Raw genomic sequence first — 25,989 nt, 5'->3', positions numbered from 1 at the left:
AAAGTATTGGACCTTCAGCTTCAGCATCAGTCCTTCCAATGGATATTCAGGACTGATCTCCTTTAGGATGGACTGGTTGCCTCTCCTTGCAGTCCAAGGGACTCTCAAGAGACTTCTCCAACACCACAGTTCAAAAGCATCAATTCTTCAGCACTCAACTTTCTTTATAGTCCAACTCTCACATCAATAAATGACTACTGGAGAAACCATAGCTTTGACCAGATGGACCTTTGTCGTCAAAGTAGTGTCTCTGCTTTTTAATATGCTGTCTAGGTTGGTCATAGCTTTTCTTCCAAGGAGCAAGGGTCTTTTAATTTCATGGCTGCAGTCACCATCTGTAGTGATTTTGGAGCCCAAGAAAATAAAGTCTGTCACTGTTTCCATTGTTTTCCATCTATTTGCCATGGAGAGATGGTATCAGATGCCATGATCTTAGTTTTACAGATTATACAGATAAGAAAACTGGACACACAGAGAGGCCAGCAACCTGCTTAAGGTCATACAGCAAGTTTCTGGGGAAGCATGCTTTTATAAGAGTCTTGAAAATAGATCCTAAATCCTATTAGGAGTAAGTGCAAAGTTGGCCTGAGAAATTAGCCCATAAATGGCAACCAACGGCTCCTTGACTGAGATTGCAAGGTCCAAGGGAAGGGAAGGGGTCCCTTAGGGGCTGGCACATTCCTCTCTTGGAAGCACCCAAAGGGCTTCTTCTTGTCAAAACCACACCTTGTAACACTTCCCAGGCTGTAAGCATATGGCATTGGTTTTCTTGTTTGATTCTCACAAATACCCTGTGGAAGCACAGGTGGAACCGCCTCCATTTTACAGGGTGGATCACAGGGCTAGGTACAGAGTTGGAGAAGACAACAGCACCCCACTCCAGTACTCTTGCCTGGAAAATCCCATGGACGGAGGAGCCTGGTGGGCTGCAGTCTATGGGGTCGCTATGAGTCGGACACCACTGAGCGACTTCAGTTTCACTTTTCACTTTCATGCATTGGAGAAGGAAATGGCAACCCACTCCAGTGTTCTTGCCTGGAGAATCCCAGGGACGGTGGAGCCTGGTGGGCTGCTGTCTGTGGGGTCGCACAGAGTTGGACACGACTGAAGCGACTTAGCAGCAGCAGCAGGTACAGAGTAGGAACTGAGTTCTTACTAGTTGGATTAATTCTCCTTTCTTTTCTGATGATATCTTTATTTATTATTTTTAAACACCAAAGACATTTTATATTGGGGTATAGCCAATTAACAATGTTGTGATAATTTCAGGTGAACAATAAAGAGACTCAGCCATACCTATACATGTATCCATTCTCCCCTAAACCCTCTTCCCATCCAGGCAGGCACATGAGATTGAGCAGAGTTTCATGTGCTATACAACAGGTTTTTGTTGGTTATCCATTTTAAATATAGCAGTGTATGCATGACCTTCCCAAATTACTTGTTGGATTAATTCTTGAACAACCTGATGTTGGGAAGACAGGGCGGTGGGTGACGTTCCAGTGGGGATGGACGAGTGACAGGGGAAAGGTGGGGGTGGGGGCACAGAGGCCCCTTCCTGCCTTAAACTACATTAACCGGGGCTCATCCCCGCCTCCACCGGGAGCCCAAGCTCAATGCCAAGGCCTTGGCTTGAAGTGCCCTCCCGCTCTCCCCACCCTGCAGGTTCCTGTATTGGGGAAGTCAGGGCAGATGTATGCCCTTATGAGACAGGCCAGGGGACCAGGACTGCGGAGAGCAGGCATGAGGCTCACTCCCTCCTCCCATCTGCTCTGATCAGGTCTGGCTCTTCGCTGGAGAGGTGGCCATGCCCCGCCTTGCAGAAGAGAGCCATCTTCCCTCCTCACCATTGATTTGTCAGTGGTTGCTCCACTATTTATAACCCACCGCCTTTCTGCCATGCTTCAGCGCAGCTGGGAAGTGAGCGCCACGACCTCTGATCATATTTCTCTTTGCTGGGCTCAAGCCTATAAGGAAGTGAAGCATCCTCCGAGGTCACAGCTTCTGAGCCCCCTGGGTGCCCAATCAATGCTGGTGCTCTTAGCTTGAAGGTTGGAACCAATTAACCACGTTAGCCTTGCCTCTGGGAGCTGTGTGTGCAGGCTCAGCTGGGTCTCTGGGGGCTGCTGCCACAGCCTCGGCCAGCTGTGTCCTGAAGGCTGGAGCCTGCAGCTAACTGCTTGCTCCACTTGGTGGGTTCCATGCCCTGAGGCTGGGCCTGGGTGTGTTGGGAGCACCAGCCAGGCATTCTATTAGCCTGTTTCCTGGGTCTCTTACCTCCACTCCCTGATGCCAGGGAGCCCTATCTCCATCTGCAGAAGAGAATGCCCAGCAGCCCATCTCCCCTTAGGCAGCTCAGCTCAGAGAGCTGGGATGAAGGAAGTGCCCTTCAGTTGGTCCAGAAGTCCACAAGTAACGGGTCCCGTCCCTCTACTCTTGTAGCCCCAGTCCCGTATTTTTTGTTTGTTTGTTTATTTGTTTGTGCTAAGTTGCTTCATTTGTGTCTGACTCTTTGGGACCCCATGGACTGTAGCCCCCCAGGCTTCTCTGTCCATAGAATTCTCCAGGCAAGATTACTGGAGTGGGTTGCCATTTCCTTCTCCAGGGGATCTACCCCAACCTAGGGATCAAACCCACATCTCCTGTGTCTCCTGCATTAGTGAGAGAATTCTTTACCACTGAACCACCTGGGAAGCCTTTGATGAAAATGATACCATCTGACAAATAAGCGGGCATCTCCCCCAAGTGTATTCTCCAAGGGTACACACGTATGCCATGACCTGGAATAGTGGAAAGACCTGGTCTCAGCTGCTGCCTCCAGGTGCTTTGTCCCCCTCCCTCTGGAGACCTGAATCTTATGGAGAGAAGCACCAGCCTGGAGTCCCCATGGTGGAGACACCTGTCCCCATCCCTACTGCTGCCCCCACCCCGAGTTCACATCTCAGGGATGGAGAGCCCTGAGATGCCATCTGACACACACCTCTGCAGGTGAGCAGCTGTGCCCAGGCATTCCTTTCAGGAGCAATTTAGACATCCAGGTCTCATGGGGAAGACAGGTATGAACCGAAAGCCTTGCGATCGCTATGGTAACTGGTCACACGTCTCAGCGGGTGGCAGGAAGGGAAGGAGCCAGGAGCTGAGTCACCCTGAGAGGGAGGCTGTGCCTGGATAGGGGTGAGGGGATTTAAGTCAGACAGATGGCAGGCCTGCTGACAGCCATGTAACCCTGTGACGGCCAGTGCTTCTCCAGTAGAGAACTCTCAGACTGTCATGTGTCCATAGTTTGAAGATCTGGCCCAGGGGCCTGGGGGTTTACACTGTGTCACCCGGTATCCGAGGAAATAGGCTGGTGGTCAGGGCCCCTCTCAACCTGGCACCAACCAACCTTGAACACCATCTGCTACCCAGCATCACCCATCTCAGGAGAGATCAGGTCTCCACTGCTATGGGTGCATTCTTCTGTATTTGTGGAAACTCCCAACCCACTCTTCAGGACCCAGGTCAAATGCTTTCCCTCCAAGGCTTCATAATTTTCCATTCTTGGCTTCTCCCAGGGCACCTATCACATGGACTTACCTATGTGTGTGTCGGGGGATCTGATGCCCACCAGAAGGTCAGCCCCTCGTGAGCAGACACATGCTCAGCTGCTCTTGGGTGACAGGACCCAAGTGTGCAGCTACAACAGGCTCAGTGGATGCGGGTTGACCGAAAGGATGAATTAGGGTACTGATGTCAGTAGGCAAGCCTGGCAGAATCAGAGCTGCGCCCAAACCATCAACAAGCAGAAACTTGGGCTTCCAGGCTAAACTGCTGTTGTGTTTAGTTAGAAAGGAGCGCAAAGCTCTTTACAGTTTGCACAGCTTATGCAGCTGGAATGCTACAGCTTCATTTCTGTTAAGCAAGTTGTGAAAGCCTGGGTGCTGACCTGGCCAGACTGAGGTCCTAGGTTGCCGCTTCAGTATACATTCATCTCTCTCCATCTGCCCGTGGATCTTCTGTTGTTCTATCCATTATCATCTATTGCTATCATCTATCTGTATGTCTGTCACTCACCCGTCTCTATTGGCTGTCTAGCATCTATGTATACGTCTCTGTCTATCATATAATTATGTATCATCTATGTGTATCAATCTATCCATTGATCATGTCCTTATCTGTCAGTCTATCATCTGAAAGGTGACTCGCTCACCATTTGGGCGCTGGAGGATCTGAGAGGTGGTGGAAGCTGGGAAGAAACTGGAAAACTAGGGAAGAGAAGGGTGGCCTGGCTCTGGGTCTTGCGGGCTGGACTCGGGAAGAGATGAGCCGGTGGGTAGGAACGATGAGCTGGTTCCCAGCAGAGGTGAGCAGGAGAGGCGGCACCAGTGGAGCTCAGGCGCGGGGGCGAGGGCTCCAGGGGGATGATGTCATCCATGGCCAAGACCAGGGAGGCGGGGGCTTTGCGACGCCCTCGCCAAGAGCTCCGCGCATCCGCAGCCAGCCCTCGGGGGGCGCTCTCGGGGCGCGGACTGAGGCTTCCTTGGTGACAGCGCTGGCGACTCCGGGCGAGAAGAAGCAGGCGAAGGCGACCGGCGCCGAGAAGAGCCGGGAGGAAGGGTCACGGGGCTCCCGGTGCGGAGGGCTCGGGATCAAGCGGGGTGGCTCGCGTCCCCGGCGCACACTCACCCGGGGTCGCCAGCCCCAGCGCGCGACGTCACCCGCGGCCGCGGCGCTGACTTGCTGTTCGGAACGCGGACTCTTCCCATCGGGGGCAGGGGGCAAAGGGGACGCGGTGGCGGCGGAGGAAGCTCCCACCCGGGAATCGGGCTGTCTGCGCAGCTTCCCGCCCCTTCCGCATCTCCTGGGCGCGCATCCCTGGGTTGGCCCGGCTGCGTGGAGTGCAGGAGGCGCCGGGGGAGTGCATTGGGGATGGAGGGTGCAGGGGCGAGGTCAGTGGGCTGGGGCGGGATTGTGTGGGGGCAGCGGGAGGAGCAGGATGTTGGTGACGGATTTGCTGAGTTGCTCTGCCCTCCCCAGTTACCGCCGCCTCAGCAGCCCGAGACTGAGAGAGGCCATGTCGGTGGACAGGGTTGCACTGCCACCCACTAGCGCCCTGCTGGCCCTCAGACGAGATCAAATAACCCTCTTCCTCTCTCCTTTCGTTTCTCGCCTTTCCCTCGTCATTCCCTTCATCTCCCTTCCCAACCCCCTCCCCAGCTTTCTCTGCCCCCTCCGTCTGGTTCTGAGCAGCAGCCGGTCCCTGGAGGGCCTGGCAGTGGGTCTCAAGTTCAGCCAGCCCTGCAGTCTGCCGGAGGCTGGAGAAACAGGGCGCCACCTGGCCCGGTGCCCATTCCCAGCTTCAAAGACACTCAACAAGGAAAGATTCCTCTTTGGCAGACCTGGCTGAGTTTCTCTGCCAGCTGCTTTTGCACTTAACTCCTACCCCTCACCCCCATTAGCCATCCCTCTCCAAAGTGGATTTCTAGCAGGTATGGGAGTTAAGAATGGTAAAGAAGGCTCCAGCCCATTTAGAGATGTCTATGTTACTATAAATACCTCTCATCCATCCTTCCTAAATCAGAAGTCTAGACAGAGTGGGAGTGTCCCTTTTCACAGGTAGCTGGGCTCCTGGGTGAACAAAGGTGTATTTATTGGGAGGGGATCTGAGAGCCGGGCTAAGAGAAACCAGGGGTGGGGGAGTAGGGGGTGGGGGGGAGGGGAGCTCAAACTCGAACTAAAGGTGATCTGTGTGTGTGTTAGTTGCTTACTCGTGTCCAACTCTTCGTGACCCCATGGACTGTAGCCCACCAGGCTCATCTGTCCATGGGATTCTGCAGGCAAGAATACTGCAGTGGGTTGCCATTCCCTTCTCTAGGGGATCTTCCTGACCCAAGGATTGAACCTGGGTCTCCTGCATTGCAGGCAGCTTCTTTACAGTCTGAGCCACCAGAGAAGCCAATTTGGATAACCTCAAAAAAGAAAAGAGAGGGTATATTGCTTTGTACATATCTCCAGAGTGAACACACCCAGGTAACACCACCTAGATCAAGCTCTCACCTGCACCTTGGAAGTGCCCACCAAGTCTTCTGTCCAGCCCCAATTCCAGGGTAAACCTAGCTTCTCTCATCGTAGCAGGTTTGTTTTTATCAGTTCTAGAAGGTCAGTAGGAAGAAAATCATACAGTATGTACCTTTTAAGACCTGGTTTCTTTGGCTCAGTATTCTGGAGGGAGAGGGACGCGGTGTCCATGTTTTATTGTGGTTGTAGACGTTTTGGACTTTGGATGTCCTTCCCAACAGGACAGATCATTTTTCCATCCAAGAGAGTGGAGGGGCTGCAGCAGGGGTCTTCCTTGTCTGGATTCATCTTCCTGGTGGCTTTTCCTTACTAGCTCCTGCGGCTTTCTCCTGCAGGAATCAAATGTTCCTGTTACTGGGCAAAGGCTTTCCCCCAGTTTCGTGGTGAACAGCCCCCAATTGCCTTACACTGAAATTACTCCTGGCAAATTGCGTTTCCTTTCCACAGGGAAGGCTTTGAGCTGAGACGGAAACTGGAAAGGTGATCCTGAAAGAGACGTTCAGGCCAGCCTGCGTTCTTCGTGGCTCCAGGAGGGAACCAGTCTGGGCAGGGGGAGGGCTCCAGCCTTCACTGAAGCCTTTGCAGGGGCCAGTGTGTAATTAGCATCCTCAGGAGCCTGCAGGGTTTCCTGCCTTCAAGGAAAGAACATTTGCAAGCCTGCACAGGTTAACAGCTTCCCTTTAAATGTTTTCCTTTTGTGGTTAGCTCTGTGCCTGCTTTTGAAAATGTGGTCATTAAAAAAAAAAAAAACTGAATCTATCCTCCCAGAAGGGATATGAAGGGCTGCTACCCTCCTGGGGAGCCCTTTCTTCCTCTTGCACAATAAAGATTGAGATTAGGAAGGCAGGACAAATGCTTAGGGGCTCTGAAAATATGGATTATGCAAATGAGCTATTTAAGGACCTTTAAAAATGCTGACCGGGTCTCAGAGTATTTACTGGCTGCTAGAAAATGGGGATTGTCTAAACAGGGCATTGGGGAGCTCTTAAGCACTCAGATTATGATAGATCTGAAGAACCTCACACATCCCTCCTGGCCTCTTAGGCCTGTCTGCTGTGTGAGGGAAGAAGGTATGTGTGGACAAAGCTGAGGTTTCATGCAGTGGCCTGCTATGGATTTGGGTCTGTCCTACAGGCCTGGTTGTTGGAGGAGGAGGAGAGCCGATACTGGAGTCGATGCTGCAGGAGGTTCGTGGGGAGCCCCCCACATGAGTGGCTTGGTTACAGATGGGCTGGAAGACAGGGACATGGGTGGGGGACCCTAGAGGTCCTTCTACAGCCCTCAGATGCGTGTAGTTGCTCAGTCATGTCTGACTCTTTGCGACTCTTTGCACTGTAGCCCACCAGACTCCTTTGTTCTGAGATTCTCCAGGCAAGAATACTGGAGTGGGTTGCCATTCCCTTCTCCAGGGGATCTTCCTGACCCAGGGATTGAACCCAGGTCTCCTGCACTGCAGGCAGATTCTTTACCCACTAAGCCATCAGGGAAGCCCACAGACATATAGCAAATCCCTACTACTTAAGGAACCCCTCTGAAGTACATTTCAGTTTTTGTTTAATTCATCCTGCAAAGTAAGGGTAGAGCATCTGTAGAGGTGGATACAAGCACTGGTTTCCATAGATACATGGTGGGGACTGCTCCTTTTGCTCTCCTTCTGGATGAATGGATGGCATTAGTTCCCATCATGGCCACCCACTCCGGCACACTTGCCTAGAGAATGCCACGGACAGAGGAACCTGGCGGGCTGCAGTGCATGGGGTCACAAAAGAGTCGGGTTCGACTTAGTGACTGAGTGCACGCAAGTGCGCGCGCGCGCGCGCACACACACACACACACACACACACACACACACACTCACACACACACTGGTTCCCATCAACAACACAGACTCGGGGCCAAGTCTAGGCACTGTGAAATCACAAAAGGGGGCCACATATTAAGTGTCTCTCTCAGTAAATGTGGGGACGAATTGCTGATCTGAGTGTTAGTCCTTTGCTGTCTGGAGCCTGCCTCTGCCAGACGGAGCCCTCAGGCAGGAGTGTGTATCTCCAGTAGGCACCAGTGCAGCCCCCTCCGCTGGGCACATCCTCCCTTCCTGCCTCGGCTGCTTCTTCCACCTGCAGGGTTCTTCCCCTGCCACCCTCACCACCAGCCTCCTCACAGCCTCCTTCAGATTGTTACTCAAATATCTCAACCCGGCCTTTCTGTCTCTTGAAAATCTCACCCCCCTGGCCCCGGCCATTCCCTGTCGCCTCCCTGGTAGCTCAGCTGGTAAAGAATCCACCTGCAATGCAGGAGACCCTGGTTCGATTCCTGGGTTGGCAAGATCCCCTGGAGAACGGATAGGCTACACACTCCAGTATTCTTGGGTTTCCCTGGTGGCTCAGATGGTAGAGAGTCCGTCTGCAATGTGGGAGACCTGGGTTCCGCCCCTGGGTTAGGAAGATCCCCTGGAGGAGGTTATGGCGACCCACTCCAGTATTCTTGCTTGGAGAATCCCATGGACAGAGAAGCCTGGCGGCTATAGCCCATGGGGTCGTAAAGAGTCAGACATGACTGAGCAACTTTCACTTTCTGCTTTATTCTTCTCCCTACACTTACCACCATCCATGTCACTTATTTATTTATTACCTCCTTCTTGGTTAGGTTGTGAATTCCATGTGACCGGGGGCTGTGTCCCCTTATTCTCTGCTGTATCGTTAGCATCTCAGACAGACCTGGCATTTAGGAGAAGTCCCATAAACATTTGGTGAGTGAATGAATGAATGAGCATATAGAAACATGAATGAAGACTTTAGGAACCCTTTCCAGCCTGGTGCCCACCTGCCTTCTCGTCTTGCCCACCGTGCAGCTGTGCCCTCTGGCGAAGGCCCTTCCCCTCTGGCTGCAGGGTAGAATTCCCCCACAGCCCCACCTGGCTCTGCCCCCTCCCCCACCTGAAAAGGCTCTCTGATCTCCCTTGAGACTCCTTGGTTCCTTTCTCTTGGTCCCTGTGGCATCCTCCACTTGCTTGAGTATTGGCTCTTTTGTCATTGTATTGTTGCAATAACTTGTTTCCATGCCAGTCTCTCCCAGTCAATGGGAGCACCCTGAAAGGACAGGTGGCGGAGTGGTAAAGAACCCAGCTGCCAGCGCAGGAGATGTAAGAGACGCAGGTTTGACCCCTGGGTTGGGAAGATCCCTTGGAGGAGGGCCCGGCAGCCCACTCCAGTATTCTTGTCTGGAGAATCCCCTGGACAGAGGAGCCCGGAGGGCTACAGTCCATGGGGTCTCAGAGTTGAACATGACTGAACAACTTCACACGCATGCCCTGAAAGGACTATAGTTTTGGTTTTGGGGAAAGAACATGAGTTTTGAGTCAGAGTTCAAATTCCAGCTTTACTGGTGACTGCTGTAGGACTTTGGCAAGTCACTTAATTGTTCCTGGCCTCCGTTTTCTCGTCTGTCAAATAGGGATAATCATCTTAATTTGACAGGATGGCTGAGACTCGTAGGGGCAATGCATACGATGTCCTTAGCGGAATGCACGGCGTGTGGTAGGCAGGACATGACGTAACGGGATTATGAGTGAAAAATGGCCACATTGCTTATGCCAGAGTTCGCCTCCCACTCCGGCGGACAGGTTTTGCTCTTTGACCTCCTGGGAGTATCTGGTTTAAACTTGTGTCAGTTTCATGAAGAAAAAAAGGGGAAGGAGGGGGCCACTGTTTTACACTAAAGGACAATATAATGGAATATGCGAGCCTTGGTACTGGGCCAAAACAAAAGTTATGAAGGACGTTTTGGGGGAAAATGGAAATATTAAATATGGGTTGATTACTTGCTAACAGTGAATCAAATACATTTCTTGGTTAGGATTTTAAGAAGGATTGTTTAATGAGTGCAGATTGTGTGCTAGGCATTGTGAAAGCATTTTATAGGTACTCCATCCTCCCCATGACATAGGTATTTTTATCCCATTTTGTAATGTGGAACTGAGGCTTAGAGAGGGGAAATCATTTCCCCAAAGTTATACCACTATTAAATGCCCAGGACCAGTTATTATTATCATATTTTTAATAAACATTTTATTTCAGACTAGTTTTCGATTTACAGAATTACTGCAGAGGTGTTACTGAGAGTTACCAGAAATCCCATACCCTGTTTCTCGTATTGTTAACGCTTCATGTTAGTGTGAAACATTTGTCACAATTTATGAACCAGTATTGATTCATGATTATTAACCAAAATCCATACCTTATCATATTACCTTTTTTTCCCCTAACATCCTTTTTCTGTTCCATGATCCCACCTAGGACATGGCTTTGCTTTTAGTCATCATGTCTCCTTAGACTTGTTTAGACTGGCTGCCTTTCAGACTTGTTTTTGGTGACCTTGACCGTTTTGAGAAACACTGGTCAGGCATTTTGTAGAATGTTAAGCTATATAGTCCATGGAATTCTCCAGGCCAGAATACTGGACGGGGTAGCCTATCCCTTAGCGGATCTTCCCAACCCAGGAATCGAACCAGGGTCTCCTGCATTGCAGGTGGATTCTTTACCAACTGAGCTATCAGAGAAGCCCTATTTTGTAGAATGAATGGAACCAATTCTGATCTCAAATCTGTTTTATTCCAAAGCTCCTTCTATTTCCATCAGACCCTCTGTCTCTTCTTTGAGAGAGAGAGAGGTGGAGGGGAGTGGGCAGTGAGATTGATTTACCCTTAGAGCAATTTGCCAGAGGCCAAGGGGGTTCCCAGGTGGCCCTAGAGGTAAGAACCTGCCTGTCACTGCAGGAGGCATAAGACAAGGGTTCGATCCCTGAGTTGGGAAAAGCTCCAAGAGGAGAGCATGGCAACCCATTCCAATTTTGTTTTTTTAATTAGAGGATAATTGGTTTACAATATTGTGTTGATTTCTACCATACATCGACGTGAGTCAGCCACAGGGATACTTATGTCCCCTCCCTCCTGAACCCGCTTCCCATCTGCTACCCCATCCCACCCCTCGAGGTTGTCACAGAGCACTGGGTTGAGATCTTGGTGTCACACAGCAAATTCACACTTGCTCTCTGTTTTACATATGGTAGTGTATATGTTTCCCTGCTATTCTCTCTGTTTGTCCCCGCCTCCTTCCCCTACTGTGCCTACAAATCTGTTCCCATTGCTTCCCTGAAAGTAGGATCATCAGTACCATCTTTCGAGATTCCATACGCATGCATAAGTGAAAGTGAAGTCGCTCAGTCGTGTCTGACTCTTTGCAACCCCGTGGACTGTAGCCCACCAGGCTCCTCCGTCCATGGGATTCTCCAGGCAAGAATACTGGAGTGGGTTGCCATTTCCTTCTCCAGGGTATCTTCCTGATCCAGGGATTGAACCCAGGTCTCCCGCATTAGAGGCAGACGCTTTAACCTCTGAGCCACCAGGGAAGCCCATATACTTATACAATATTTGCCTTTCTCTTTCTTACTTCTCTCTGTATAATAGGCTCTAGGTTAATCCATCTCATTAGGACTGACTCGAATGCATTCTTTTTTATAGCTGAGTAATATTCCATTGCATATATAAATGTACCACAACTTCTTTATCCATATTTGTCGATGGACCTCTAGGTTGCTTCCATGTCCTGGCTATTGTAAAAAGTGCTGCCATGAACATTGGGGTGCCTGTGTCTCTTTCAATTATGGTTTCCTCAGGGTATATGCCTAGTAGTGGAATTGTTGGGTCATATTGTAGTTCTATGTCTAGTTTTTAAAGAAATCTCTGTACTGTTCTCCATAGTGGCTTTATCAATTTACATTTCCACCAGCAGTGCAAGAGGGCTCCCTTTTCTGCACACTCTCTCCTGCATTTATTGTTCGTAGACTTTTAAGTGATGGCCATTCTGACTCATGTGAGGTGATACCTCATCATAGTTTTGATTTGCGTTTCTCTAATAATGAACAACGTTGAGCACCTTTTTCTGTGTGTGTCGGCCATCACTCCAGTATTCTTGCCTGGAGAATCCCATGGACAGAGGAACTTGGTGGGCTATAGTCTACGGGGTTGAAAAAGAGTCAGGCACAACTTAGTGACTGAGCAAGGAGCTACAGAACAGGACCAGCCCACGTCTGTTGACTTTGGGGGAGAGTGTGATCTGGGGCCTGATTCTGCATCTGTGCTAACAAACCCCTTGCACAGCTTTTGTTGCTGTTGTTCCGTTGGTCGGTCATGCCAGACTCTTTGCGACCCCATGGACTGCAGCACGCCAGGCTCCCCTGTCCTTCACCATCTCCTGGAGTTTGCTCAAATTCATGAATTGAGTCAGTGATGCCATCCAACCATCTCATCCTCTGCCGCCTCCTTCCCCTTTTGCCTTCAATTTGCCCAGCATCGGTGTCTTCCAGTGAGTCACCTCTTTGCATCAGGTGGCCAAAGTATTGGAGCTTCAGCTTCAGCATCAGTCCTTCAATGAATATTCAGGGTTGATTTCCTTTAGGATTGACTGGTTTGATCCTCTTGCTGTCCAAGGAGCTCAAAAGAGTCTTCTCCAGCAGCACAGTTCGAAAGCATCAATTCTTCAGTGCTCAGCCTTCTTTCTGGTTCAGCTCTCACATCCGTGTATGACTGCTGTACACAACTTCAGACTACAGTTTAAGAGGGATAGTCCTTCAGGCCTTTGCTCTTTTTGAGCTAGAAGGTCTTCATGAGGTAAGCCAGTGTCCCTCAGCTTAGGGAGCCCCAGGCCTGGAATGGATTCTTAGGATCTAGGGGTATGAGTTGAGCAGCTTGACCCATGGCTCCTCCGGGGCTCCCAGCTGCACCTGGGCCCAGATGGATGTGTTATGTCTGGCATGGAGCCCTTGTGGGCCATGGACAGGAAGTGGGGAAGGGCACCTCTCTGAGAGAGGGAATTGAAGAGACCCCTGATGTAGTTCACAGGGTTTTCACGGTTGGCCCCCCTGCTTGAGAGCCCAGATCATCCTTTGGCCTTGGGTACACACTGGAGCCAAGTGGGAGACAAAGCTGGCATGGTGGGGGACGTGGTGGAGGACCGGGCAGAAGAGGTCGGGCTAGATTCTGTAGAAGGAGGAGCCGTGGAGGGCGTTTGAGCCGGACAAGCACACGAGAAGGAAATGAAAGAGAGCTTGGCTAAACTACTCCAGAACCTGGTTGGAGCAGAGCTGCGTCGTCCTGCTCCCTGGGTGGGCCCCACAGTCAGAAGTGAACATCAGTCCCTGAAGAAGGTGGACGCGTGCTTCCTTCTCCTCTCTCTCAGGCGGAGCCCACATTGCTTTGTTCAGGGGAGCCCGGTGCACCCCAGCGCTGCCACCCACCCTGTGGTCTCAGGATCCTGCCCTGCCCATTGCCGCACTCACCTGAGTGTTACCTCTTCTACCTCTGGGCAAAGGGAGCAAGGGGGCCTGGGAGGAAGGCAGGGGTGTCCCTGGTGCTGACGTGGCCGCCTTTGTACCCACAGCGGCCAGATGAGATCTGAGTGGATGTTCTTCCTTTGGTTTCGTTTCCTGCTTCTTTCACTAAGTGAGCTTTGTTTGGGGGAGAGAAGAGCTGACTCCATCAGCTCGCCTTCCTCTGCGGGTTTGGTAGAATCTGTTCTGCACCCGGCTCATCACTATTGATGGCAGTGATGATGATAGCTGGCTGGCAACAATGTTAACAGCTTTATTTCTTGGTGCCTGTGAAAGGCTGCAGGGGAGGGCTGACCTGATGGAAGGGAAGTACTGGCTCCAGGCATCAGATGAACCCTGGGACCCAGGCTTTACTGCCAGACCCACAGAAACCCTCATATTATCATCTAATCTTGAGGCTGGCATATTACTTAAGATGCATTTAGCAGCAGGAACAGAATAAGCAACTAACAGAAGCTTAATGAGAAAGGCATTTAATTATATTACATAACAGAATGCTAGAGATGGGCATTTCTAAGAACTGTTTAGTAGTTGGAAAATGTTAGGATGTTGGACCCCTGTCTCTGCAGTGCTCCTAGCCTCATTTGCATAAAGTGGCTGCCACAGTTCCCATTATCAGAGCAGCATCCCAGGCTGGATCTAAGGGAACAGGTATATAACACGAACTTGTTCCTTAGCAACTCCTTCATTTTGCCGAGGAGCAAAACCCTAACCAGAAGCCACCTAGCAGGGTTCTTCTTAGGGTTCATTGGCCAGAATTTGATTATACGTCCACTTCTACACTAATCACCAGAAAAGAGAAACAGGAGTAATTGCTTGATTTAAACCAATCATGTTCATTCCCTGAGTTGGAGGAGGAGCCTACTTTCTCCACTTGTGGCTGGAACAGAGATGAGTTTCTGTAAACTAAGGGAGAAGAGGGAGATGGCTTCTTGCTGGTTAACCTGCAGAGGCAGCCACTGAAAACCCCCAGACGGGAATGCCTGCTTGTTCTGCAAGTTCTTCAAGGGAAGAAATCCCAGAGCTCCTGTCAGTAGTGTACCGCCAGGCTCTCTGTGGCCTCTGAGCCTTTACACATGCTGTGTCCTCTGATTGAAACCCCAGACTCTGCTCCTCTGGATCTGGCCAGCATGAGTCTACAGGTGCCAGCTCGCAGAGAAGTCCCCTTTTACTCGGCTTCTGTCTCCCAGCACTCTGTACATCCACAGATGCCTTGCTCTGTCTCACTTGGTGGCTTATTTTTCTCTCTCTCATCATAGACTGTATTTTATTTCCCATCATAGTCCATTCTGGGAAGACAGATAAAGTATCTTGGTCATACTGGTGTCTCCAGTGACTGATGTGTCTTAGAGCATCCACTATACAAAGAAAGGAGTGAGCAATGAGAACTGTGGTCCCTTCTGCCCCAGTTGTCCCCAGGCGGATGCCTTCTTCTCTAAGCCAGGGTTGCCCACAGTGGGCACTGTGTGAATGAATGATTCATTCATTCCTCATTGCGGCAAAGGCCACATCACTGGCTCTCCTGCTTCTGTTCTTTTCCTCCCCAGCCCATTTCTCACTCCAGTTCCTAGTGAATCAACCATTCCATCAATCTCTGTCTCCCACATTTTTCTTCCTTCTGTCTTTGAAAACATTTTTATTATAAGTTATAACGTTCATCGTAGAAACTGAGAAACACAAGTATGTAAAGGAAGACAATAAAATGGCATCTCATGGTTCAGAGACAATCACTGTTAACAGTTTGATTCATATCTTTTAATATTTGTGCTAGCATAAATATGTATGTTTAACATAACACATTATGTTTTTCGTTAAACAGAATGTTGTCACATATTTCTGTATTAATGCACACCCGTCTCATTGTTTTTTATTGTGATGGAGTACACATCATATGGGCTTCCCAAGTGACTCTAGTGGTAAAGAACCCGCCTGCCAATGCAGGAAACATAAGAGATGTGGGTTCAATCCCTGGGTCGGGAAGATCCCTGGAAGAGGGCATGGCAACCCATTCCAGAATTCTTGCCTGGAGAATCCCAACACTGCTTAGCTGCAATGACCTTTTTTGTCACTAGAGGGCGCCAGGGCAGTAAGGCTTGTGCAGGGGCTTGGTTCCTGTACCTTCTCAGTTCAGTTCAGTCGTTCAGTCGTGTCCAACTCTTTGCGACGCCATGGATCAGAGCGCGCCAGTCTTCCCTGTCCATCAGCAACTCCCGGAGCCTATTCAAACTCATGTCCATCGCGTCGGTGATGTCATCCAACCATCTCATCCTCTGTCTCCCCTTCTCCTCCCACCTTCAATCTTTCCCAGCAACAGGGTCAGTGAGTCAGCTCTTCGCATCAGGTGGCCAAAGTATTGGAGTTTTTTCAGCTTCCGCATCAGTCCTTCCAATGAATATTCAGGACTGATCTCCTTTTGGATGGGCTGGTTGGATCTCCTTGCAGTCCGTGGGACTCTCAAGAGTCTTCTCCAACACCACAGTTCAAAAGCATCAATTCTTTGATGCTCAGCTTTCTTTATGGCCCAGCTCTCACATCCATACATGACCACTGGAGAAACCATAGTTTTGACTAGATGGACCTTTGTTAGTAAAGCAGTGTCTCTCTTTTTAGTATGCTGTCTAGGTTATTCAAACACGCTTCTTGGCTTGGCAACTCTGGGAAATATCACTTCACCCCTGTCAGGCTGTGTTTTTCATCAGTGACTTGAGTGTGTTCAGTTAGGTGTTCCTCAAGTCTTCTCCAAGGATAGAACTTTCTGGTTGTCCTCACAGATGGACATGTCTGTTAGCTGCTTTTGGTCTGGGCATTTAGACAACTTCCTCTTTCACATTTCTCTTAATTCTCTAAATTGTCAGTGTATAAGTCCATGAAAGTTCTCCCAGTTGACCTTAAATCCTGTGGTCCTGGGAGAAGCCTTCTTGACTATGCTCTTGACTTCATGCTGGCCTGGAGCTGAGTATCTCATGCTGTCCTGAGAGTGACTGATGGGTTCCGTCTACACACACTGATGGGTTCCGTCCACACACACTGATGGGTTCCGTCTGCACACACTGATGGGTTCCGTCTGCACACACTGATGGGTTCCGTCTGCACACACTGATGGGTTCCGTCTACACACGCTGATGCCTACCCCATCCACAGGAAGAGAGTCAGTTGCTTTAAAGCTTCCCCTCAACTCATTTATGCACAACTTAAAGAGGTCCAGAACAAGACTCATTTCTCCATCTCCTTGAGCTGCCTCACTGTTGGGTCAGATATGTAAAACAGCGTTTATTCAGAACTTTAAATAAATTTTGTTGTCCAGGAAGAGACTCTTTGCCCCTCATTGTGTTGGCCCACCTCTTCTCTTTTGAATTGAGAAATCTGGTGGCCATCGCTTTATTTCTTTAAGCATTTTTGTTCTGGAAAGAAAAAAGCATAAAGAGAAATCTCTCACTGATAAATCCTCAGCCCAGAAATATCTGTCAACATTTCGCCTAGTTTTATTTTTGTGTTTTCATTCACATTACTGAGATCATACTATAAATACAATCTGCATACTGGATTTTTCTCTTACCATCATGTTTTGAGCATTTTCTTGTGTCAATAAAACAGAATTTGAATGCTTGCACATAACTTCATAGAAGAGATGAATCATAATTTGGCCATATCCTCAGCGCTGGGTATTGAACTTGCCTCCAGCTTCTCCATGTCATAAATGCGATGCCATGAGCTGACTGAAATTCCCTTTACTTACTGTTATCAAGATGTGTTTGAAAGAGTGAGACAGCTGGGCTTAGGAAGGGGAAGCAAAGGGTTTCTGTTACCTGCCAGTTGTGGGGTGTGGGGTACTTTGTACCTTGTGTTTATTCTGAGGACAGTCATGGGAGCCAGGTTTTGCAGATGGGAAACTGAGGCTGTGCGAGACTTAGGAATTTGGCTGTCACGTCCCCTGGCTGGTTGGCAGCTGTGCAGGAGCTGACCTTGAATTCGTCTGCTTCTCAGACTTTGCTGCCACGCTGCTCAGTGGCAGAAAGAGCAGAGTCTGTGGGGGTCTGGGCTGCAGGGAGCTTGTGGCCTCACTACCAAGGGGTGCTCAGGTCTTGGCTTATCTGTGAGGGCCCTGCGGAGACTGGATCCCCATTGGGGGCAGTGGGATAAATGAGTGCCCCAGCTTGGAGAACTGGGAGAGGTGACTCTGCTGGGGTGTGGGGTTGAGTGTCTGCCAAAGTTTCCAGCCAGCTTTGCTGAAAACGAGCTCGGGTCCCCGCGTCTTGTCCACCACTTTTCTCTCCCGCTCTTAATAAATCTGAATCACAGCGTTTGGCTTTGTACTCATAAATTTGAAGTGGAGTTCTTACCAGGCCTGTCAGCAAGATGGAGAAGGGCAAGTGAGAAGGAGAACTGAATTCTAGGAATCCGGACTATTTTTAAACACATCCTTGTTATTCTAGATCTTACAGGTCACTGGTACCAGAGAAGAATTTTGCAGACCTGACAGCTGGTGTTAAAACAATTAGGCTCAAAATGACAACCAAGGCATATGTGTGTGTGTGTGGCCACACTTCCTCTTTCTCCTCCTTGTATTGTGGGGCAGGTTTCCTAGACATGTCTGAGGTGGAGCCAGCTGGGCCGGTGGGAGGATGGGTGATTTGGGGAGTGAGCTCCAGACTGGGTTTTAGGGGGAAGTTGTGACACCCAGTCTGTCACACACAGAGACGTCACCCCAGACCTGCACTCCCCTCCCTGACCTCAGCCTTCTCTTCCATAAATGGCAGGGCAGGGTGGGGGTGAGGGGAATTAGGACCTCTCTAATGCTGAAGAATTGATGTTTTTGAACTGTGGTGTTGGAGAAGACTCTTGAGAGTCCCTTGGACTGCAAGGAGATCAAACCAGTCAATCCTAAAGGAAATCAGTCCTGAATATTCTTTGGAAGGACTGAGGCTGAAGCTGAAACTCATACTTTGGCCACCTGATGCGAAGAACTGACTCATTTGAAAAGACCCTGATGCTGGGAAATATTGAAGGCAGGAGGAGAAGAGGACGACAGAAGATGCATGGTTGGATGGCATCACCGACTCGATGGACATGAATTTGAGTGAGCTCCATGAGTTGGTGATGGACAGGGAAGCCTGGTGTGCTGCAGTCCACAGGGTCGCAAAGAGTCAGACACGACTGAGTAACTGAACAACAACAAAAATCCCCCTTCATCCCCAGATCTGGATCCTGTGATTGGGAGCATAGATGCCTCTTGGCACACTAGTTTATCATCATCTTGAGCCCCTGTCATCCCCTACTCACTCTGGTCATGCCTACCATCCTGCTCTAAGAGTCTAAGACTTGGCCATTCATTTTAACAGGAATTCTCTGGGAGGGACAAGAGACAGCTTTGTCTGTTTCCTGGTCCTCCCTGATCTCAGCCACATTTCCTTATCTGGACACAGCTTGCCTCTTGTTTTCATTTCCCTCAGCACTTCCCGAGCTTCCCTGGTGGCTGAGTGGTAAAGAATCTGCCTGCAATGTGGGAGACCTGAGTTCGATCCCTGGGTTGGGAAGATCCCCTGGAGGAGGGCACAGCAACCCACTCCAATATTCTTGCCTGGAGAATCCCCATGGACAGAGGAGCCTGGCAGGATGCAGCCGATGGGGTCGCAAAGAGTCAGACATGACTGAGTGACTAGGCACACAGCACTTCCCACCCATCTTGACCAGAGTTCTCCAGAGAAATAGAACCAGTAGAAATAGAGACAGAGGCAAGGAGATACTTATTATGAGGAACTGACACACACAGTCACGGAGCCTGATGAGCCCCCATGGTCTGTAGCTGGCTAGCTGGAGACCCAGGAGAGCTGCTGTGTAATCCCAGTCTGAGTCTGAGGCCAGCAGGCCCAAAACCTGAGCTGATGTTTCAGTGAGAGTCTGAAGGCAGGAAAAAGTCATCATCCCAGTTCAAAGGCTGTCAGGCGGGAAGAATTTTCTCTCATTCAGGGAAGGTCAGCCTTTTTGTCCTATTCAGATCTTCACCTAATTGGATGAAGCCCACCCACATTAGGGAGGGCAATCTGCTTTACTCCTGTCTACTGATTGAGATGCTAGAAGCACCCTCACAGCCACACCCAGCATAATGTTTGAGCAAATGTCTCAGCACCCTGTGGCCCAGTCAGTTGACACATACCATTAACATCACACCACCCAGTATTCTTCAGCCAGCCACACACTTCTGGATTTTCATGCCCCATTACAGATGTTCATGTCCTCAGGCCATTGCACGTACTATCCCCTCCCCCTGGAATGGTCTTCTCTTATATAAGAAGAAATTCTATTCTTGGTGCCTTAGTTTTTTGTTTTTTACTAATTTTATTTATTTTTGACTGTGGTAGGTCTTCAAAGCTGCATGGACTTTCCCCTAGTTGCGGAGAGCGGGGGCTCCTCTCTCATGGTGGCGTGCAGGTTTCCCATTGTGTGGCTTCTCTCGTTGCAGAGCACGGGTGCTGGGTGCTGGGTGCTCGGGCTTTGGTAGCTGCGGCACGTGGGCTCAGCAGTTGCAGCTCCCGGGCTCGAGAGCACAGGCTCAGCAGTTGTGGTGCACGGGTTTAGTTGTTCCACCGCATGTGAGATCTTCCTGGATCAGGGAGCGAATCTACGTGTCCTGCTTTGGCAGGCAGATTCTTTACTACTTAGCCACCAGGAAAGCCCCTGATTATTTTTTCAAATGGCATTTCACTGGCTAGAAGGAGAAAGCAAGGTCTGCAATATTCGGAGGTGGCTGAGAGCATAGATTCTGGTTGCACACCCTGGCTCTTCTGTTTACTAGCTCTCTGGCTTCTGGTTAATCTGTGCTCCATCGTCTTGACCTCCCTGTAGTTGCTTCATGGGGAGGTTGTGAGGATGGAGGGAACTAAAGCAGGTAAAACACTTAGAACAGTATCTGACACAGTCTTTGTTGTGGTCCCAGGGCTAAGCAAGGTGCCTGACATATACTGGATGCCCCTAAGTTTTTGTTGAGTGGAATCATTTTTAATAAAGTGAATATAGAAAATACGACGGACTTCCCTGGCAGCCCTGTGGTTAAGACTTTGCCTTCTAGTGCAGGGGCTATGGTTTCGATCCCTGGTCAGGGAGCTAGGATCCCCCATACCTTGGGGCCAAAAAACCAAAAACATGTACACATCTGTCTAGCTGGTGGAGGAAGACTTTGCTTATTTCGCTCCCCCTCCCCTAAGGCCAGTCCTTTTCTCATGGACAGGAGCTGTCTTTACACAACCACATTTGCACGTTTCTGTTGACACCACCAGAAGACAAAAAGCTAAGAAAACAGGGATGGGTGGTTCTCAAGTTTCATTCTTTTCCAAGGAAGGAAACTTGCAAAGAAAATCTGTCTTTGGGGAAAATGTTATTTCTTGCTCTCAACAGAATAGAGGCACGCTCTGCTCCTTCACACTTAACTCCCGTCATATATGGAGAACATTTAAGAGAAAAGCAGAGTCTGTAGAAAAGCTGCTCAAAGCCTTTGCTCAAATTAGCTGGAGACCATCCGAAAATATTGTCAGGAGAGGACAGGACCACTGGCAACGTAGGAACGTGACGTCTGGAGCTTTGGGCGCCCAGATGTAATAAAATGCAGTGTGCCCATTGATCCTCTCACCCCCAGAAGAGCCTCTTAATAGAACAGAGTCATGGTGAGTTACAAAGGTATATTTTAGTCAGTATCCTGAAAAATGTCATTGACCTGAGAAGTTGCTAACAGATAATGATGACCAAAGAAAACACGTAATTTTTGAGCCATTGCCTCCTTTAAAATTTCTCTCTACATTTAGATTTCTGTGGATCTGTAGCGTGGGCTCCCAAAACTTAGTCCTGAAGGGGTTTTCGAGTGGATATAGTTCACCCGCTGTGAGGATGTAAGTAAGGAAACTGAGGCCCAAGAGGGTGACTTGCTGGAGGACAGCGTGAATCACACATTTTTCATTGATCCATCACGTTCACTCAGCCCTCACCTGACCAGGTTCAGCAAAGAGCTGCTGCTGCTGCTAAGTCGCTTCAGTCGTGTCTGACTCTGTGTGACCCCATAGACGGCAGCTCACTAGACTCCTCTGTCCCTGGGATTCTCCAGGCAAGAACACTGGAGTGGGTTGCCATTTCCTTCTCCAATGCATGAAAGTGAAAAGTGAAAGTGAAGTTGCTCAGTCATGCCTGACTCAAAGAGATGAGGTGTTGTCAAAAAGATCCCAACACTTGGAGCCAGACCAATGTGAGATTTGTGGGTAAAATGATAAATGGTGTGGGAATGTGGTTGCACACACAGGTGTAACCTCTCAAGACTTCCCAGCCCTGCCTGGAAGGAAGCACCAGATTCCAGGAGACTGGGGTGATGCCCCTGTGCTCGCCCAGTCTGGATCAGCCTCTGTCATATGGCCAAAATCCCGCCCGGTATTTCACTCACTGCTGCGGCCAGAAACACTGGACACTGTGTGCTCCTTGGCTGGGCGCCTGAAAGGCCTGTCAGGCCCTGGCTGGGACCTCGAACCCTATCTGGGAGCTGAGGTCCCTCTAGAAGCACCCGTGAGGCAATGTGGCCACCCACTTCGGTTCCAGGCCTGAGGAGCTGGCCCCTTGAGGGCAATGCAGCTGCTCTAAAGGACAGCATCTGGAGGTGTGTGACGAGCCCGGGCTTGAGTCCGATGGCGCTGGTCTCCCTGGAGCCTCTGGCGTGGTGACATTGGCGGGTGGCCACGTTGCATCACAGAGGGATGCAACTAGAGGGACCTCAGCTAGAGGATGTTTCTAGAGGGGCCTCAGCTCCCTGCTGGGGGATGAGTTCAGAGCCAGGGCCTGGCAGGCCTTTCAGATGCCGAGCCAAGGAGCACGCAGTGCCCACTGATTCCGGCTGCAGCAGTGAGTGAAATATGAAGTGGAATTACAGCCACGTGACAAGGGCCGACCCAGACCCGGTGAACACAGGTTTGTGGAGCTCAGAATTCACCCCACACCCCACCCTGACAGCTTGCAGGTGGGCTGAGGTTGCAGGTGTGGAGTGAGGTGCAGGTGAGGCTCTTTCTGTGGCTATGGCTGAGTGGGCCGGGGAGCCCTCAACCCTCTTTGGAAGAACTTGGCTTTGGGGTGATTGAAACGCCAGTGGGTACCTCCCAAGTGACCACAGAGGAGGAGCCAGGGGTTCCAATGTGTCAGGAGTCAAGAGGGCTGGGGGAAGGACTTCTCCATGACGGCAGGGCCCCAGGCAAGGTGGGGATGAGGCCGAGGCTGGGGAGGAGAGAGCAGGTGGAAGATACAGGGGCCAGCCACTGGCCCTCTCTCCTCCCTGCCCCCTTCCAACCCCGAGTATCAGGAACTTCGATTGCAGGGGCATCTATTTGAGCCAGAGCTCTGCCATGTACCCCCGCTGAAGACGCAGGCCCTGCCCCCTCGCCTCACCGGTCAGCCCCCCCGCCTCGCTGAGTCACACCTGCCAAGGAGGGTCCATTCACAGCGAGAGAGGTGGAGTCAGAGGGGCCTCCGTGGCTGGGCCTGCACCTCCTGCCCCACCCCAGCAGCTCTTTGCCCTCCCCCCTTCTTCTCCTTCCCTCCTTTCATGACGTCACCTCTCGCCACTGCCCTCACAGCCCGTCCGTCCGTCCCCCACTGCCGTCTGCTTCTCTGCTTCCTGACTGCGAAGATGCCGCGAGTGGTAGGTGCTGATTAAGATGGATGGATTCATAAGAGGCATTCAATGTGACTAGAATAAAAAGCACCACAGCCTCGCCTGGACACGAGGGCACGCGGCCAGAAAGTAGCATCACTCAGGAGATTACTTTAGGACTGCAGCTCGTCCTTAAAATAGCCCGGGGCCCCTCCACGTTCCATTTCGGTTGCTATTTATATAAATGTAGATACACGCACATATACATTTTTAAACAGAATCTTTTCTCGATTTCCCACCTACCCTCTTCTCTTACTCCTTATAAAGGAGACACCATTTTTTAAAAAAGAAATGTAAGAATCCAAGGCCACTGGGGAAAGGTGACATTCTCTGACCTTCCAAGGGGCTTTTTGGCTTCAGGTCAGCATAAGGGTGGCACCATGCAGGAATTTAGTGGAGCGGGGCTTGAGGTCACCCGTGTCTATTTGGTGATGCTCTGCCCAGGCTGTAGAGGATATACCCCAAGGACCGCTCCGTTCTTCATCTCCCATGGGACAGTCACAGCATCACCTGTCCTTTCGGAGGCTTGCTCTCCAGATATAGAGTTGACTTGTTTGATACACAGTCGCTGCTTGGTTAGCAAGATGGAGGAGGTCGGGAAATGGGTTCAAGGTCAACTGAAAGCGGAGGCTCCCCTCCCCAAGTCCTTCCTCCTTATGTCCGGTCTGGACCTCACTTTATGATGGGAACAAGAGGGGTGAGAGTTCCCGTTAACACATCAGATTTATTTTACTTTTTAATATTATTATATTTCTTTGTTATTTTTAAAATACTCTATTTGTTTATTTAGTTGGCTGTGCTGGATCTTTGTCGCAACACACAGGGCCTTGATTGCAGCACCCTGGCTCTTTTTGTGAGTTGTGGCTTGTGGGATGTAGTTCCATGACCAGGGACCAAACGTGGGCCCCTGGCCTTTGGGACCGTGGAGTCTTAGACCCTGGACCACCAGGGAAGTCTCAGATGTATTTTAAAGGATCACAGGCTGCTAGTCACTCAAAGTTGAACCCAAGTTTCAAGTTTCTCGCTGTTCAGAGAAATAGAGACCTTTTTTAGAGACAGTGCCAAGGAATTATTGAGAGAAGCACTCTGCCCCTTTAGACAAGAAGAGGGCATTAGGGGTTAGTTAGACTCAAGATCTCCAGCATACATTCAGAGGAGTGGACTAGATGAAGCTTTTATTCTAATAAGCATACAAATGAAAGTTGCTCAGCCGTGTCTGACTCTTTGCGACACCATGAACTATACATACAGTCCACGAAATTCTCCAGGTCAGAATACTGGAGTGGGTAGCCTATCCCTTCTCCAGGGGATCTTCCCAACCCAGGAATCCAGCTGGGGTCTCTTGCATTGCAGGTGGATTCTTTACCAACTGAGCTATCAGGGAGGCCCTTTTATTCTAATAAGTAGCCACTAAAATCTGTTGGCCTGCAGGATGTGTGTGTGTGTGTGTTTATGGCTAAACAATGCTGTAGAATTTCCTACCATCTATTAATTTTTTTGTAAGCTCTTTAAAAAGTATAATTGATAGCTGAACAACAACAGGCTGGAAGAAGATGATGTCACTACTCAGCTTTTTATAGATCTCCATTCCCTGAAGAGTGCAGAGCTTGATATTTAGACTGTGAAGGCCTGTGGGTAGGACTCCTGCCCAGTTCTGTGCTTCCTGCTGTATGCATCGCATGGCTGTCTCATGATATCCGTTGTTAACCACCTGTTTATAAGCAGGAAGCTGAAATATGGAGCCAGCATCTAAATGGAGAATGGAATTACCCAGTTCTATTTTCCCACATTTTTTTTCACTAAGCTTTTCCATATATACATATATATACACACCAGAGAAAAACAGTGTTTGAACCAATTCCAATCTAGATGTACAGTCAGGAGTAAAAAGAAAAAGTGCTGTCTTTCACAGAATGAAGAAAGAAAGTTGAGTGAACAGAGATAGATATTGAAGATCAGTTACTGAAGACAGTAATCCTGCGACTTTGCCTTTAATGAAATTTACGCTAGAAACCATGGTTCTTGGTCTGGGTCCAGAGGTTCAGTGACTGCTTATTCAAGTTCGTAGAGAACCTTTCTGGAACCTGGGTCATTCTTTGTGTAGAAGGCCCCCTAGAGTCTGCTTTTATATTGATTTGAGCTGTTGTTTTGCTGCTAATTGAGACCTGTAGCAATCCTGTTCTTTGTTTTTGCTGTTCAGTTGCTAAGTCATGTCCGACTCTTTTGGAACGCCATGAACTGTAGCCCACCAGGCTCCTCTGTCCTTGGGATTCTCCAGGCGAGAACACTGGAGTGGGTTGCCATGCCCCCTCCAGGGGATCTTCCCGACCCAGGGATCGAACCTGAGTCTCCTGAATTGACAGGCAGATTCTTTACTGCTGAGCCACCAGAGAAGTCCCATAGCAATCCTGAGGACCCAGAAAAGATAGACTCATCTTGTTCAGATAACATCCAAATTAATCCTGAAGTAGAACTGGCTTCTTTGATTCCTCTGAATCAGCATGACCCCCAGGCTAGTCTGTTAGCAAGAGGATCAAGGAAGAACTAACTAGAACTCTCAAGGGAAGTGAGGAAGGCAACTGCAGCTAGAGCAAATCTTTGAACACTGAGAACAAGTCTGAGCCACAGTGGGTTGTGAACACAGACAGCAACTCTCTGGACCAGAGAAGGCTTTTCAGAACCATGGTCAGCAACTCCTGCTACTATTGGTATAAGAAGAGCTACAGTAGAATATCCTGCTCCATATCCTATCTCCCAACCATACTGGCTTGTGACTAAGGACAGCTTTGGTGGGGAAGGTGGGCACACAGAGCCGATTTTTCAGCAGCAGCCCACACTAAAAGCCCCAGATAGAGACTCCTGTGTACAGG

At 49.8% G+C, this 25,989-nt stretch overlaps 1 protein-coding gene and 1 long non-coding RNA gene across 2 annotated transcripts in view; one reads left to right on the top strand and one right to left on the bottom strand.

Annotated features, from left to right (window-relative positions):
• XKR6 (XK related 6) overlaps positions 1-25,989 on the top strand; it is a 264,606-nt gene that overhangs the window by 175,374 nt on the left and 63,243 nt on the right. The gene's annotated exons all lie outside the window — the stretch shown is intronic.
• LOC120858395 lies at positions 1,260-19,707 on the bottom strand. Its single transcript, XR_005719860.1, has 3 exons — positions 19,697-19,707; positions 2,615-2,620; positions 1,260-1,440 (listed from the first exon to the last, which is right to left on the bottom strand). It is a non-coding gene; the product is annotated as an uncharacterized LOC120858395 (long non-coding RNA).

Source organism: Oryx dammah, unplaced genomic scaffold (assembly GCF_014754425.2).
Source record: "Oryx dammah isolate SB20612 unplaced genomic scaffold, SCBI_Odam_1.1 HiC_scaffold_1, whole genome shotgun sequence".
Taxonomy (NCBI): Eukaryota; Metazoa; Chordata; class Mammalia; order Artiodactyla; family Bovidae; genus Oryx; species Oryx dammah.
The sequence above is the reverse complement of the archived record's forward strand: the minus strand, read 5'-3'. Positions and strand labels throughout refer to the sequence as shown.